The sequence below is a fragment of the Bombina bombina genome, chromosome 3, assembly GCF_027579735.1.
Source record: "Bombina bombina isolate aBomBom1 chromosome 3, aBomBom1.pri, whole genome shotgun sequence".
In the NCBI taxonomy this organism is placed as follows: Eukaryota; Metazoa; Chordata; class Amphibia; order Anura; family Bombinatoridae; genus Bombina; species Bombina bombina.
Genome location: NC_069501.1, coordinates 53,875,066 through 53,893,051, shown reverse-complemented (window position 1 = coordinate 53,893,051; position 17,986 = coordinate 53,875,066).

Genomic DNA, 17,986 nt, shown 5'->3' with positions numbered 1-17,986 from the left:
CCGTAACGCAGCCCCAATGATTCCTATGAGGAAACAAAATTTATGTTTACACCTAACACCCTAACATAAACCCCTGAGTCAAAACACCCCTAATCTTACACTTATTAATCCCTAATCTGCTGCCCTGGACATCGCTGCCACTATAATAAACATATTAACCCCTAAACCGCCTATAGGATTGAAGCTCAATCCTATTGGCTGATTGCATCAGCCAATAGGATTTTTTTCACCTTTAATTCCAATTGACTGATAGAATTCTATCAGCCAATCGGAATTCAAGGGACGCCATCTTGGATGACATCTTTTAAAGGAACATTCATTTGGGAAGAAGACTTCGTTTGAAGAGGATGCTCCGCACCGGATGTCTTGAAGATGGACCCTCTCCGCGCCGGATGGATGAAGATAGAAGATGCCGTCTGGATGAAGACTTCTGCCCATCTGGAGGACCACTTCTGTCGGCTTGGATAAAGACTTCTCCTGGCTTCATTGAGGACTTCTTGCCGCTTCACTGAGGACTTCTCCCGACTTCGTTGAGGATGGATGTCCGGTCTTCAAAACTGTAAGTGGATCTTCGGGGGTTAGTGTTAGGTTTTTTTAAGGGTTTATTGGGTGGGTTTTAGTTTTAGATTAGGGTTTGGGCAATAGAAAAAGAGCTAAATGCCCTTTTAAGGGCAATGCCCATCCAAATGCCCTTTTCAGGGCAATGGGGGAGCTTAGGTTTTTTTAGTTAGGATTTTATTTGGGGGGTTGGTTGTGTGGGTGGTGGGTTTTGCTGTTGGGGGGGTGTTTGTAATTTTTTTTACAGGTAAAAGAGTTGATTTCTTTGGGGCAATGCCCTGCAAAAGGCCCTTTTAAGGGCTATTGATAGTTTATTGTAAGCTAGGTTTTTTTTATTTTGATAGGGCTATTAGATTAGGTGTAATTAGTTTAAATATCTTATAATTTCTTTTTTTATTTTGTGTAATTTAGTGGGATTTTTTGTAATTTAGGTAATTGTATTTAATTTAGGTAATGTATTTAATTGTAGTGTAAGGTTAGGTGTTAGTGTAACTCAGGTTAAGTTTTATTTTACAGGTAAATTTGTATTTATTTTAGCTAGGTAGTTAGTAAATAGTTAATAACTATTTAATAACTATTCTACCTAGTTAAAAATAAATACAAACTTGCCTGTAAAATAAAAATAAACTCTAAGATAGATACAATGTAAGTATTAGATATATTGTAGCTAGCTTAGGGTTTATTTTACATGTAAGTATTTAGTTTTAAATAGGAATTATTTAGGTAATGATAGGAATTTTTATTTAGATTTATTTTAATTATATTTAAGTTAGGGGTGTTAGGGTTAGGGTTAGACTTAGGTTTAGGAGTCAATAACTTTTTTATAGTGGCAGCGATGTTGGGGGCGGCAGATTAGGGGTTAATAACTGTAATGTAGGTGGCGGCGATGTTAGGGACAGCAGATTAGGGGTTAATAATATTTAACTAGTGTTTGCAAGGCGGGAGTGTGGCGGTTTAGGGGTTAATATGTTTATTATAGCGGCTGCGATGTCGGGAGCGGCAGATTAGCGGATAATAATTTTATTATAGTGTTTGCGATGCGGGAGGGCCTCGGTTTAGGGGTTAATAGGTAGTTTATGGGTGTTAGTGTACTTTTTAACACTTTAGTTATGAGTTTTATGCTACAGCTTTGTAGCTTAAAACTCATAACTACTGACTTTAGATTGCGTTACGAATATTGCGGGATAGGCTGTACCGCTCACTTTTTGGCTTCCCAGAAAAAGTTTGTAATATCGGCGCTACAGAAGTCCCATTGAAAAAAGACTTTACGCAAATTGCATAAGTTAATTTGCGCTAAGGCCAAAAAAGTGTGCGGTACCCCTAAACCTGCAAGACTCCTAATAGCAGCGGTAGTGAAAAAGCAGCGTTATGAGCCTTAAACTCTGCTTTTTCACTCATACCGCAAAACTCGTAATCTAGCCGTTAGTATTCTTAGTTGAAAGAAAAACCTAGGTAGGCTCATATAATAATTTCTATGCCCTTGAGGGCCACCTTTTAACTAAATGCATTTGACAATTTTTCACAGCTAGAGGGCGTTAATGTGTTTCATATAAATAACATTGTGCTCATGCATGTGAAGTTATTTAAGAGTCAGCACTAATTGCCTGAAATGCAAGTCTGTCAAAAGATCTGAGATAAGGAGGCAGTTAGCAAAAGCTTAGATACAGGGTAATTACAGAAATAAAAAGTATATTTCTATAACAGTGTTGTTTATGCAAAACTGGGGAATGGTAAAAAAAGGGATTATCTATCTTTTTAAACAATAACATTTTTGGTGTTTACTATCCCTTTAATACTTGTGCAGTTGTAAATGTTCACCATAATCACAGTCGGATATGCACCCTAGTAAGGTTTATAAATGGGATCCATAGTTCTCTGTTACCATCAGTGCAAGAGGAAAATGCTCTAAATTGCAGCCTTACGTCCCTATTTCTCCAAGGTGAAAATAAACTGTATGTAAATGTTATTTGTACACAAAAATATCTCAAGATTGTTGTTTAATGGTTATTACTTATGTAAATTGTGTTTATAATTAGATTATACTATACAATGTTTAATTATAGTGAAATAACTATACAATATGTTTTCATTATTTACTTTCCCCTCTTTTCATGTAATTTAACTCTGAAAATTAAAATTTGTATTTATTGAGTCTGATAACTGTAAATGCAGACTTCAGATTTCTCAAGGTAACCACTGCCACTTATCTGTCCCTTACTGGCCTCAGCAGGGAGATTACACAAAGAGCTGTAAATTTTAAACGGCTAGATTACGTGTTTTGAGTTATGAGTAAAAAAGCTGTGTTAAGCCTCATAACGCTGCTTTTTCACTACCGCTGCTATTACGAGTCTTGTAGGTACAGCTATCCCGCACACTTTTTTGGCCGTACTGCAAATTAAAGGGACACTGAACCCAATTTTTTTCTTTTGTAATTCAGAAAGAACATGCAATTTTAAGCAACTTTCTAATTTACTCCAATGATCAATTTTTCTTCGTTCTGTTGCTATCATTATTTGAAAAATAGGGCATCTAAGCTTTTTTTTGGTTTCAGTACTCTGGACAGCACTTTTTTATTGGTGGATGAATTTATCCACCAATCAGCAAGGACAACCCAGGTTGCTCACCAAAAATGGGCCGACATCTAAACTTACATTCTTGCATTTCAAATAAAGATACCAAGAGAATGAAGACAATTTGATAATAGGAGTAAATTAGAAAGTTGCTTAAAATTTCATGCTCAATCTGAATCACAAAAGAAAAATTTTGGGTACAGTGTCCCTTTAACTTATGCAATTTTTATAAAGTCTTTTTTCAATGGGACTTCCATTGCGCCAGTATTACAAGCATTTTTTTAGGCCAAAAAGTGAGTGGTACAGCTTATACCGCAAAATTCGTAACGCATTCTAAAGTCAGTAGTTATGAGTTTTACACTACAAAGCCATAGCATTAAACTCATAACTAAAGTGCTAAAAAGTACAACACCCACAAACTACCTATTAACCCCTAAACCGAGGCCCTCCCACATCACCAAAACACTATAATAAAAATATTAACCCCTAATCTGCCGCTCTGGGCATCGCCGCCATTAGAATACACATATTAACCCCTAAACCGCCGCACTCCCGCCTCGCAAACACTAGTTAAATATTAACCCCTAATCTGCTGTCCCTCACATTGCCGCAACCTACATTACAGTTATTAACCCCTAATCTGCCACCCCCAACATCGCAGCCACTATACTAAATTTATTAACCCCTAAACCTAAGTCTAACCCTAACACCCCCTAACTTAAATATAATTAAAATAAATCTAAATAAAACCTACTATCATTACCTAAATAATTCATTTTTAAAACTAAATACTTACCTGTAAAATAAACCCTAAGCTAGCTACAATATAACTAATAGTTACATTGTATCTAGCTTAGGGTTTATTTTTATTTTACAGGCAAGTTTGTATTTATTTTAACTAGGTAGAATAGTTACTAAATAGTTATTAACTATTTAATAAGTACCTAGCTAAAAAAAATACAAATTTGCCTGTAAAATAAAACTTAACCTGTCTTACACTAACACCTAACCTTACACTACAATTAAATAAATTACCTAAATTAAATACAATTACCTAAATTAAATACAATTACCTAAATTAAATACAAATACATAAATTACAAAAAAAAACTAAATTACACAAAATAAAAACAAATTACGAGAACTAATTACACCTAATCTAATAGCCCTATCAAAATAAAAAATCCCCCCCAAAATAAAAAAAAAAACCCTATCCTAAATTAAACTACCAATAGCCCTTAAAAGGGCCTTTTGCGGGGCATTGCCCCAAAGAAATCAGCTCTCTTAAATGTAAAAAAAAATGTAAACAACCCCCCAACAGTAAAACCCACCACCCACACAACCAAACCCCCCAAATAAAACCCTAACTAAAAAAACCTAAGCTCCCTATTGCCCTGAAAAGGGCATTTGTATGGGAATTGCCCTTAAAAGGGCATTTAGCTCTATTGCTGCCAAAACCCTAATCTAAAACTAAAACCCACCCAATAAATCCTTAAAAAAACCTAACACTAACCCCTGAAGATCCACATACAGTTTTGAAGAGCAGACATCTATCGTCAACGGGAGAAGTCCTCAGCGAAGCGGCAAGAAGTCCTCAACGAAGCCGGGAGAAGTCTTCATCGAAGCCGGGAGAAGTGGTCCTCCAGACGGGCAGAAGTCTTCATCCAGACGGCATCTTCTATCTTCATCCATCCGACGAGGAGCGGGTCCATCTTCAAGACATCCGGCACGGAGCATCCTCTTCTTCCGATGACTCCCGATGAATGAAGGTTCCTTTAACTGACGTCATCCAAGATGGCATTCCTTAGATTCCGATAGGCTGAACTTCAATCCTATTCACTGATCCAATACAGCCAATAGGATTTAGCTCGCATTCTATTGGCTGTTCCAATCAGCCAATAGAATGTGAGCTCAGTCCTATTGGCTGATTGCATAAGCCAATAGGATTTTTTCAACCTTAATTCCGATTGGCTGATAGAATTCTATCAGCCAATTGGAATCAAAGGGACCCCATCTTGGATGACATCACTTAAAGGAACCTTCATTCGTCAGGAGTCGGCAGAAGAAGAGGATGCTCCGCGCCGGATGTCTTGAAGATGGACCCACTCCGCACCAGATGGATGAAGATGGAAGATGCCGTCTGGATGAAGACTTCTTCCCATCTGGAGGACCACTTCTCCCGGCTTTGATGAAGGCTTCTCCCGGCTTCGTTGAGGACTTCTTGCCGCTTTGCTGAGGACTTCTTCCGGCTTCGTTGAGGATGGATGTCGGCTCTTCAAAACTGTAAGTGGATCTTCAGGGGTTAGTGTTAGGTTTTTTAAGGGTTTATTGGGTGGGTTTTAGTTTTAGATTAGGGTTTGACAGATAAAAGAGCTGATTTATTTGGGACAATGCCCTGCAAAAGGCCCTTTTAAGTGCTATTGGTAGTTTAGTTTAGACTAGGGTTTTTTTTTATTTTGGGGGGGCTTTTTTATTTTGATAGGGCTATAAGATTATGTGTAATTAGTTTAAATATCTTGTAATTTGTTTTTTATTTTGTGTAATTTAGTTTTTTTTTGTAATTTAGTTATTTGTAATTAATTTAGGTAATTGTATTTAATTTAGGTAATTTATTTAATTGTAGTGTAAGGTTAGGTGTTAGTGTAAGACAGGTTAGGTTTTATTTTACAGGTAAATTTGTATTTATTTTAGCTAGGTAGTTATAAAATAGTTAATAACTATTTAGTAACTATTCTACCTAGTTAAAATAAATACAAAATTGCCTGTAAAATAAAAATAAACCCTAAGCTAGATACAGTGTAACTATTAGTTATATTGTAGCTAGCTTAGGGTTTATTTTACAGATAAGTATTCATTTTTAAATAGGAATTATTTAGTTATTAATAGTAGGTTTTATTTAGATTTAATTTAAGTTAGTGGGTGTTAGGGTTAGACTTAGGTTTAGGGGTTAATAACTTTGTTATAGTGGCGGCGACGTTGGGGCGGGAGATTAGGGGTTAATAAATGTAGATAGGTGGCGGCGATGTTAGGGACAGCAGATTAGGGGTTAATAATATTTAACTAATGTTTGTGATGCGGGAGTGCGGCGGTTTAGGGATTAATATGTTTATTATACAGGGAGTGCAGAATTATTAGGCAAATGAGTATTTTGACCACATCATCCTCTTTATGCATGTTGTCTTACTCCAAGCTGTATAGGCTCGAAAGCCTACTATCAATTAAGCATATTAGGTGATGTGCATCTCTGTAATGAGAAGGGGTGTGGTCTAATGACATCAACACCCTATATCAGGTGTGCATAATTATTAGGCAACTTCCTTTCCTTTGGCAAAATGGGTCAAAAGAAGGACTTGAAAGGCTCAGAAAAGTAAAAAATAGTGAGATATCTTGCAGAGGGATGCAGCACTCTTAAAATTGCAAAGCTTCTGAAGCGTGATCATCGAACAATCAAGCGTTTCATTCAAAATAGTCAACAGGGTCGCAAGAAGCGTGTGGAAAAACCAAGGCGCAAAATAACTGCCCATGAACTGAGAAAAGTCAAGCATGCAGCTGCCAAGATGCCACTTGCCACCAGTTTGGCCATATTTCAGAGCTGCAACATCACTGGAGTGCCCAAAAGCACAAGGTGTGCAATGCTCAGAGACATGGCCAAGGTAAGAAAGGCTGAAAGACGACCACCACTGAACAAGACACACAAGCTGAAACGTCAAGACTGGGCCAAGAAATATCTCAAGACTGATTTTTCTAAGGTTGTATGGACTGATGAAACGAGAGTGAGTCTTGATTGGCCAGATGGATGGGCCCGTGGCTGGATTGGTAAAGGGCAGAGAGCTCCAGTCCGACTCAGACGCCAGCAAGGTGGAGGTGGAGTACTGGTTTGGGCTGGTATCATCAAAGATGAGCTTGTGGGGCCTTTTCGGGTTGAGGATGGAGTCAAGCTCAACTCCCAGTCCTACTGCCAGTTTCTGGAAGACACCTTCTTCAAGCAGTGGTACAGGAAGAAGTCTGCATCCTTCAAGAAAAACATGATTTTCATGCAGGACAATGCTCCATCACACGCGTCCAAGTACTCCACAGCGTGGCTGGCAAGAAAGGGTATAAAAGAAGAAAATCTAATGACATGGCCTCCTTGTTCACCTGATCTGAACCCCATTGAGAACCTGTGGTCCATCATCAAATGTGAGATTTACAAGGAGGGAAAACAGTACGCCTCTCTGAACAGTGTCTGGGAGGCTGTGGTTGCTGCTGCATGCAATGTTGATGGTGAACAGATCAAAACACTGACAGAATCCATGGATGGCAGGCTTTTGAGTGTCCTTGCAAAGAAAGGTGGCTATATTGGTCACTGATTTGTTTTTGTTTTGTTTTTGAATGTCAGAAATGTATATTTGTGAATGTTGAGATGTTATATTGGTTTCACTGGTAAAAATAAATAATTGAAATGGGTATATATTTGTTTTTTGTTAAGTTGCCTAATAATTATGCACAGTAATAGTCACCTGCACACACAGATATCCCCCTAAAATAGCTATAACTAAAAACAAACTAAAAACTACTTCCAAAACTATTCAGCTTTGATATTAATGAGTTTTTTGGGTTCATTGAGAACATGGTTGTTGTTCAATAATAAAATTAATCCTCAAAAATACAACTTGCCTAATAATTCTGCACTCCCTGTAGTGGCGGCGATGTCCGCAGTGGCAGATTAGGGGTTAATAAGTATAATGTAGGTGTCGGCAATGTCGGGGGCGGCAGATTAGGGGTTAATAAATGTAGGATTAGGGGTGTTTAGACTCGGGGTTCATGTTAGGATGTTAGGTGTAAACATAAAATGTGTTTCCCCATAGGTATCAATGGGGCTGCGTTACGGAGCTTTACTCTGCTTTTTTGCAGGTGTTAGACTTTTTTTCAGACGGCTCTCCCCATTGATGTCTATGGGGAAATTGTGTACAAGCACGTATAACCAGCTCACCGCTGACTTAAGCAGTGCTGGTATTGGAGTGCGGTATGGAGCACAATTTTGCTCTATGCTCACTTCTTGTCTTTTAATGCCGGGTTTATAAAAACCTGTAATACCAGCGCTGTTGGTAAGTGAGCAGTGACAATAACGTGCACGTTAGCACCGCACCCCTCTTACCGCAAAACTTGTAATCTAGCCAAATGTTTTTTCATACATAATCATTAAGGCTGGCGTTGTCTCCTTAGTAACAAGTCCACATTGGCTCCTTCAAATAAGGCAAATGATGAGTGGAGTTTGGCTATTAAAGAAAAATGCAGATCAAACTGTACTGATTGTTTTTAAATGTTTACACTTGACAGATATGTTCTTGTATAGTAAGACAACAAAAATGTTTTGTGAATACAAGTCTGGACTAGGACAAAAAATAGGCCCGGGCATTCTTATTCTTTTTTTTTTTTTAATAATATTTTATTAAATTTTACACTTTTTGTTGTACACATTGTTATTCATTGTAAGACAAATACAAAAGTAGAAAATCTGTACGATTATAACGATCCAACAACTATGATCAGCGTAGATAAAGCATGTTAATACGTTTTGACAAAACAGTTTATATCAGATTTCTTAACAAGTGTAATATAATCCAATGAAATTAGTATGAACATATCCAATGACAATTCAATCTCCCTATATAAAATATTTCTAAAAGAGAGGAAGAAAAACTTATTGTGCTCTTATTAAAAGGACACTGAACCCACATTTTTTCTCTTGTGATTCAGATAGAGCATGCAATTTTGAACAATTTTCTAATTTACTCCTATTATCAATATTTCTTTATTCTCTTGCTATCTTTAATTGGAAAAATGCATCTAAGCTAAGGAGCCAGCCAATGTTTGGTTCAGATTACTGGACAGCACTTGTTTATTGGTGGGTGTATTTATCCATCAATAAGCAAGAACAACCCAGGTTGTTTACCAAGAATGGGCCGGCATCTAAACTTACATTCTTGCTTTTCAAATAAAGATACCAAGAGAATAAAGAAAATTTGATAATAGGAGTACATTAGAAACTTGCCTAAAATTGCATGCTCTATCTGAATCATGAAAGAAAAAATTTGGGTTCACTGTCCCTTTAAGTGTTGAGGGATAGTGTGTTCCATTATAGTTTAAGAATATGTTGCTCCAGTAAGTATAGTAATATAAATGAATTTATCTTACAGTACCTCCAAACCACTATTTTAATTATTTTGAATGGATTTGGGTGAAGAGATAAGTATCCCTCAGAAGAATACAATCTTAATGAATGGGGGAAGAAGAAAAAAAAAGGGGGGAGAGGGGGGAGAAAGGAGGGGAATGGGGAAAAGAAGGGGGACGAACAATAATAAACGTTAATCATAGTTGCCTACGCTCTCGTTGTCAGCGCTTATGTTTCGTTTTTCCATAATCTGTTGTTATGTTAGGACACACTTACCATACCATAGTCATATACAGTATGAAAGATTTTAGTGGGTTAATCCTATTCTGGATGTTTTAAACGTGGATAGTCTCTCTGATGGTGTCTCCATAGTTCCAACTCATACAGTGCAAGTCAATTTTGTTGTGAGCAGCAAAAATAAGGATTTCCATATTTTCGATATGTGTAATTATTTTCAATACTTGGTTTCACCTAGGGCCATTAGGTCGACGCCAAGCTCTAGCTATTGCCAATTTAACTGCCATAAACAAATAGATGCAAATGTTGAGAATATAGTGCGGGATGTTGCTAGGGAAGAGATGGAAAAGTCCCATCTGAGGGTTACTGTTACTGTCTATACCAAATTTTCTACTAAACAGAAAGGCTCTGGTCCATATTCTTTGGTTTTTGGGCAATCCCACCACATATGTGTGTGGGACCCCAATTTCCCGCAAGCTCTCCAACACAAAGGGGAATTTAGGGTAGAGATCTAAAATAGCCTTTGGGGAGTCAGATGCCATTGAGTAACGCCTAGATTACGATTTTTGTCGGTAAGGCTGTGTGGTGCTAACGAGCAGTTTTTCTTTACTGCTCACCTACAGTGACGCTGGTATTATGGGTCCTTAGAAACCCGGCGTTAGCCGCAAAAAAGTGAGCGTAGAGCAGAATTTAGCTCCACATCTCACCTCAATACCAGCGCTGCTTACGTTAGCGGTAAACTGGTAAAACGTGCTCGTGCACGATTTCCCCATAGGAATCAATGGGGGGGTGCCGGCTGAAAAATAACCTAACAACTGCAAAAAAGCAGCGTAAAGCTCCCAACGCAGCCTCATTGATTCCTATGGGGAAATACTTTTTATGTCTACACCTAACACCCTAACATGAACCCCGAGTCTAAATACCCCTAATCTTACACTTATTAACCCCTAATCTGCCGCCCCCAACATCGCCGACACCTGCATTATATTATTAACCCGTAATCTGCCGCTCCGTATACCGCCGCCACCTAGATTATACTTATGAACCCCTAATCTGCTGCCCCCAACATCGCCGAACCCTACATTATATTTATTAACCCCTAATCTGCCATAGCTGCAACCTACCTACACTTATTAACCCCTAATCTGCCACCCCCACGCCACTATATTAAATGTATTGACCCCTAAATCTAAGTCTAACCCTAACCCTAACACCCCCTAATTGAAATATAATTTAATTAAATATAAATAAAATAACTACAATTAACTAAATTATTCCTATTTAAAACTAAATACTTACCTATAAAATAAACCCTAAACTAGCTACAATATAACTAATAGTTACATTGTAGCTATCTTAGGGTTTATTTTTATTTTACAGGCAACTTTGTATTTATTTTAACTAGGTAGAATAGTTATTAAATAGTTCTTAACTATTTAATAACTTCCTATTTAAAATAAAGACAAATTTACCTGTAAAATAAATCCTAACCTAAGTTACAATTACACCTAACACTACACTATAATTAAATTAATTACCTAAACTAACTACAATTAAATACAATTGAAAAAAATTATCTAAAGTATGAAAAAAAACCTAAATTACAGAAAATAATAAAATAATTACAAGTTTTTTAAACTAATTAAACCTAATCTAGGTGGGGTATAGTATTTTTTTTTACAGGTAATAGAGCTGATTACTTTGGGGCAATGCCCCGCAAAAGGCCCTTTTAAGGGCTATTTTTCATTTAGTGTAGGGTAGGGCTTTTTATTATTTTGGGGGTCTTTTTTATTTTATTAAGGGGATTAGATTAGGTGTAATTAGTTTTAAAAACTTGTAATTATTTTATTATTTTCTATAAAAAAAAAATTTTTTCTTTCGTACTTTAGATATTTTTTTTCAATTGTATTTAATTGTAGTTAGTTTAGGTAATTAATTTAATTATAGTGTAGTGTTAGGTGTAATTGTAACTTAGGTTAGGATTTATTTAATAGCTAAATTTGTCTTTATTTTAACTAGGTAGCTAATAAATAGTTAATAACTATTTAATAACTATTCTACCTAGTTAAAATAAATACAAAGTTGCCTGTAAAATAAACCCTAAAATAGCTTCAATGTAACTATTAGTTATATTGTAGCTATTTTAGGGTTTATTTTATAGATAAGTATCTAGTTTTAAATAGGAATAATTTAGTTAATTGTAGTTATTTTATTTATATGTATTTAAATTATATTTAAGTTAGGGGGTGTTAGGGTTAGATTTAGGGGTCAATACATTTAATATAGTTGCGGCGACATTGGGGCGGCAGATTAAGGGTTAATAAATGTAGGTAGGTGTCGGCGATGTTAGGGACGGCAGATTAGGGGTTAATAAAATTTAACTAGTGTTTGCGATGCGGAAGGGCGGCGGTTTAGGGGTTAATAAATATTTTATAGTGGCGGCGATGTCCGGTTCGGCAGATTAGGGTTTAAAAATATTTTGTTAGTGTACTTTTTAGCACTTTAGTTAAGAGTTTTATGTTACGGCGTTAGCCCATAAAACTCTTAACTACTGACTTTTAAATGCGGTATCACTCTTGACAGGAGAGACTTTACAGCTCCCTTTTTTGCAGACTCGTAATACCGGCGTTATGCAAGTCCCATTGAAAATATAGGATACGCAATTGACGTAAGTGGATTTGTGGTATTTTCTCGTCTGACCAAAAAAGTGAGTGTTGAGCCTGTCATTTCAAGACTCGTAATACCAGCGTTAGGAAAAAAGCAGCGTTAGGACCTCTTAAAGCTGCTTTTTAACCCTAACGCACAACTCGTAATCTAGCCGTAAGTATCTTAAAATGCAGTTCTAGATATGAAATACTATGTATTGCGGATTTTGTGAGCAACACTGCTGCCGACCAAGATTGTTTAGAGGCATCAAACCTTAGTGAACATTCCCATTTATTAATGTACAATGATTTACTGAAGATAGGACACCCGAGAATATCCATGTATGATAGGGAGAACATTTTTGGTGTTCGCTTGCCTTAGGCCCATCTCTTTTCCCAATCAGTTGTCTGTCTCAAAGGTGCATTTTAAAAAAACCTAAGACCGCAAAAAACTTTTCAATCGTAGGAATTCAAAGTGCAGTAGTTGTGATTGGGGGAAATTAGCTTGAAAGTTTAACATAGACTGGACGGAACCATTAGGAAATAGATCGGCCACAGATACTATCCCCCTTTCTGACCACAGGTCTGGATGCGCATCTGTTAGTGCTACCAATAATCACGTTATCAAATGTATCGGGGAGAGATGAGGTGAAATCTTAGGAAAGTGACGTATTTTGTCCCACAACTTTAGATTAGAGTTCACTATAAAGTTGTCAGTAAAGTTATTTGTGTATTTAGGTATCAAAATAAGATCGTATAGTTTTATCTTAGAGGGGATTGAGGCTTGTTCTAGTACGGACCATTTGCTGGAAGATGCATTGTCTCCCCAGGCTAGAACATGAGCTAATCTTGGCGCTTCATGATATGCTATGAGGTTGGGCATAGCAGCTCCCCCTGCTAATACTAGGTTGTATCTCATAGCTATTCTGGGTCGTTTCCCTTTCCAAATAAAAGCGTTACAGATTTGTTGAAATTGTGTGATTAGGGGTTTTGGAATAGGAATTGGCAGGCTGTGTAAAATGTAGGTCAATTTAGGCAAAAGACTAATTTTAACTGCGGCTATTCTGCCCCACCACGAAAGACATGGCAAGTTCCAACGATTCGTAAGGTCTTTAAATTTTTGTAACAGTGGACTAAAATTACTCCCTATGATTGTAGCTATGTCATGTGATAAATGTATCCCGAGATGGCAAATATTATCTGTAGACCATGCAAACGGGAACTGCCTTCTCAGGTCCGAAAATTTTCTATCCTCAATGTTCAAAGCATAAGCTAGTGTTTTTGTGAAATTCAATTTATAAGAGATAATGTTGGCAAATTATTCTAATAGAGAGAACAGGGCTGGTAAGGAAGATGTAGGGTTAGAAGTGAAGTCGTCTGCAAACAACGCCACATTTTGCAAAGTGCCACTGAGGCAGACTCCATGTATTTTAGTAGAAATTATGATGGCCTCCATGAGTGGCTCCATTACAAGGGCGAAAAGGAGTGGGGAAAGAGGGCAACCCTGATGAGTGCCACTAGAAATTTTAAATGTTGGGGAACAAAAGCCTAGATCGCAAACCTTTGCTGAGGGGAACAAGAATAATGCCAATAAAATGTTTGGGGGGACCCAAATTTTAATAGCGTTTCTTTCAGGTAATAGTGAAAAAAGGGGTAGTGTACAAGCGCTAAGGTAATCCCCAAGCTGTATCCAAACAGAGATCCTAACCAACCTCAAAAAAATATGCACAAGTAGTAAGAAGTGAATACAGCGCCAACAAGAGGCCAAGGGATAAATATACTCACAGAGAGATAAAAGAAGATTATTTAATGAACCATGTTAAAAAGCATCAGTAATATAAGACTATATATAAAAAATGTGAAAAGCACATATAAATACAATTACAAATACAGGAATATCTTACAGAAGCTGCTCAAAGGGCCAAAGCTGATAATTACAATAAAAACAGAGGTAATAACAGGTGATCAGTGTGAGTGGTACACCAGAATAAGAGTGTATACTATTAAAACAGAATTAGCCTAAGTACAACTATAACAAGTGCATCAAGCAAAAAACTAATAAACAATAGTACAAACAATAGTGTTCAAAAATAGTGTTTCAAAAAAAGTGTTCCAAAAAATAGAAAAATGCACTGCAGTGCAAAAAAAAGGGGGGTTGCAAAATAATTGTATAGATACAATCAAATAGTGAGTGAGTGCAAATGGATATAAAAATGCTAGCTACTTAATCCAGTGAGGTTAAGATATAATTAAATAAAATACACAATATGCAATAACATAAAAAATAAAATACACAATATGCAATAACATAAAAAAAATAAAATATAATCCAAAAAAGTGTTCAAAAAGTTGATCAACAAATGTTAGTGAAGAACAAAAATAAGTCAATCAAAACTAAAAAATGGAAAAAATGGGTGATGAAAAGCAAGGTGAAAGTGAGGAAATTGATTCCTTCCAGTGTTAGTTACTTTAACAGATCCAAATTCCTGAGTGTGGTAGCTGAAGTACCTGATTGGATCCTAGCACCTGTCAGCTGCTCCTATGGTATCCTAAAAAGTGTCCCTGTAAAAAAAGAAATTCACAACATAGTGTATCCAATATGAGAATGAAGTAAAGATTAAAGTAATGCTTACCAATATGTCAACGCGTTTCTGCCCTCAAAAAAGGGCCTTTCTCAAGACGACCTACTCTTGAGAAAGGCCCTTTTTTGAAGGCAGAAACGCGTTGACATATTGGTAAGCATTACTTTTATCTTTACTTCATTCTCATATTGGATACACTATGTTGTGAATTTCTTTTTTTACAGGGACACTTTTTAGGATACCATAGGAGCAGCTGACAGGTGCTAGGATCCAATCAGCTACTTCAGCTACCACACTCAGGAATTTGGATCTGTTAAAGTAACTAACATTGGAAGGAATCAATTTCCTCACTTTAACCTTGCTTTTCATCACCCATTTTTTCCATTTTTTTGTTTTGATTGACTTATTTTTGTTCTTCATTAACATTTGTTGATCAACTTTTTGAACACTTTTTTGGATTATATTTTATTTTTTATGTTATTGCATATTGTGTATTTTATTTTTTATGTTATTGCATATTGTGTATTTTATTTAATTATATCTTAACCTCACTGGATTAAGTAGCTAGCATTTTTATATCCATTTGCACTCACTCACTATTTGATCGTATCTATACAATTATTTTGCTACCCCCCTTTTTTTTGCACTGCAGTGCATTTTTCTATTTTTTGGAACACTTTTTTTGAAACACTATTTTTGAACACTATTGTTTGTACTATTGTTTATTAGTTTTTTGCTTGATGCACTTGCTACAGTTGTACTTAGGCTAATTCTGTTTTATTAGTATACACTCTTATTCTGGTGTACCACTCACACTGATCACCTGTTATTACCTCTGTTTTTATTGTAATTATCAGCTTTGGCCCTTTGAGCCGCTTCTGTAAGATATTCCTGTATTTGTAATTTTATTTATATGTGCTTTTTACATTTTTTATATATAGTCTTTTATTACTGATGCTTTTTAACATGGTTCATTAAATAATCTTCTTTTATCTCTCTGTGAGTATATTTATCCCTTGGCCTCTTGTTGGCGCTGTATTCACTTCTTACTACTTGTTTCTTTCAGGTAAAGCCAGTCGACTCGGTCAAAGGCTTTTTCAGCATCAAGTGACAAAGTGACACATGGTTGACCGAGTCTACTGGCCTCAAAAAATAAATTAAGTAGCTTCCTAGTGTTGTCAGGTCCCAAATACCCTAATGTAAAACTGACCTGTTCAGAGTTGATTAAGTGCGGGATTAAAGTTTTAGGCGGTTTGCCAGGAGCTTAGCATACATTTTAGTGTTGAGGTTTAGTAAGGAGATTGGCCTAAAGTTAGTGCATGTATAAGGACTTTTACCTGGTTTGGGTAAAGTGACAATCGTGGCTTGAAGAAATTCTTCGGGGAAAGAGCTTTGTTGCCCTGCTATATTAAATACTCTTAATAGGAGAGAGGACAATTGTTCTGTAAATGTTTTGTAAAATGTGTCAGTGTACCCATCTGGGCCCGGCGCTTTGCAAGGTTTTAATTTAGATATGGAGGCGGCAACTTCCTCTACAGTGAAAGGAGAATTAATATTATAAATTTGTTCTTGTGTAAGGCTTGGGAGATTAAGTTGGGATAAAAACGACCTTATTGGACTAATTTCTGGGTTAATTCGGGGGTTAGTAGAACACAAATTATATATTTGTGTATAATATTCTGCAAATTCAGAGCCTATATCTTTAGGATTCATTACAATTAAGCCCCCCTTTTTCAGGTATTGGATCCGTGCTTGAGTGGCCCGGTCAAGTAACTTACTAGCCAATAGGTAATTCGCTTTATTCCCTTTATGGTAGAACATGCATTTACATTCTCTCAACCTTTCTTGAACCTTTTGGTTTTCCATCAGAAGGAGGGATTTCTTAGTAGAAACTATGCGCAGGAGTAGTTGTGGGTGTAGTGCTTTTTTGTGCTAGGGAAGCGGAGGAGCGTTTTCTTGTTTGGGATTGTGCTATAATAAATAATCCTCTAAATTAAGCGATTAAGTGAGCGATTTCTATAGAAAGGGAATCTTTTAAGCCTGGTATAGAAAGCAATGAGTCCAAAAGTCTCCAAGGAGGTCTAGAGGGTATGGATGCTAAAAGTGGAAGCTGAATAGTGATAGGAGCATGATCTGACCATGAGCAGTCACCAATCTGAGATTTTATAATTTTATCTAGTCAATCCTGGAGTAGGAGTCATGAACTGGTGAGTAATATGTGTAGTCTTTAGCAGTGGAGTGTAATAAGCACCACACATCAAATAGGTTGGACGGGGCTAGAAGTGAGAACAATTGCTGTGACAAGGCTGCTGTAGATTTGTCAATTTTATGACTAACTGGTAGACTTTTGTCTATCTTAGGATCTGGGACCATATTAAAGTTGCTAGCTAGCAGTAGTAAGCCCTTTTTAAGGGAATCTAACCGACCGAGGAATTTTTTAAAATGCCTAATTTGTTTGAAGTTGGGGCTATAATATGATGCAAGTGTGTATAGAGCGCCATCTAATGTACATACTATTATCAGATAGCGCCCCTGGGGATCAGAGTCAATCGATATCTGCTCATAGGCGATATCGCAGTGAATTAATATAGGTACTCCCCTTGCTTTTTTAGTGAATGATGCTGTTTCCACAATAGGGTAAAGAGGGGATTGTATCAGGGGAGGGCTCCCAGCAAGCCAGTGAGTTTCCTGTAGGAAAACTAATTTAGCCTGTAGGTGTTTGAGAGAATGGAAAAAAAGGGTGGGCTTCGTAGGAGAATTAAATCCCCTTACATTTTGATATGCGCACATCACAGCCATGCCGAACAGCGCAGGCAATGGAAAAAGTAAAGAAGGGAGGAGGAAAAAAGGGGGAAGAGAGAAAAAATAAAAGGGGAGGGGGATTAGAGATCAACTGAGATCACACCTTCTCTGCAACTATCTTATATGAAGCGGAGGCACAGAGGTGCAAATAGATATATATAAATAAAAAAGGGAAATTAGTAGCGGTGCTTTCAAGGGAAACCGTGGTTTAGTCTCTGATGTCTAAGATAGGTATCCAGAGAACAGTAAAAAATTGGGGGGGGGGGTGTTAAAGGAGCCACCTTTATAATGAAAATGGCCTGAATCAAAATAAGAATTTAGTGAAAAAAGTACTAAATGAAAATAGACGTGGACTGGAAAATGTAGTCAGAGTACTTCAGAGCTGAGACAGAAAAAAATAAAAATAAATTATTAACGGGGTAAAGCGTTTATATGGAG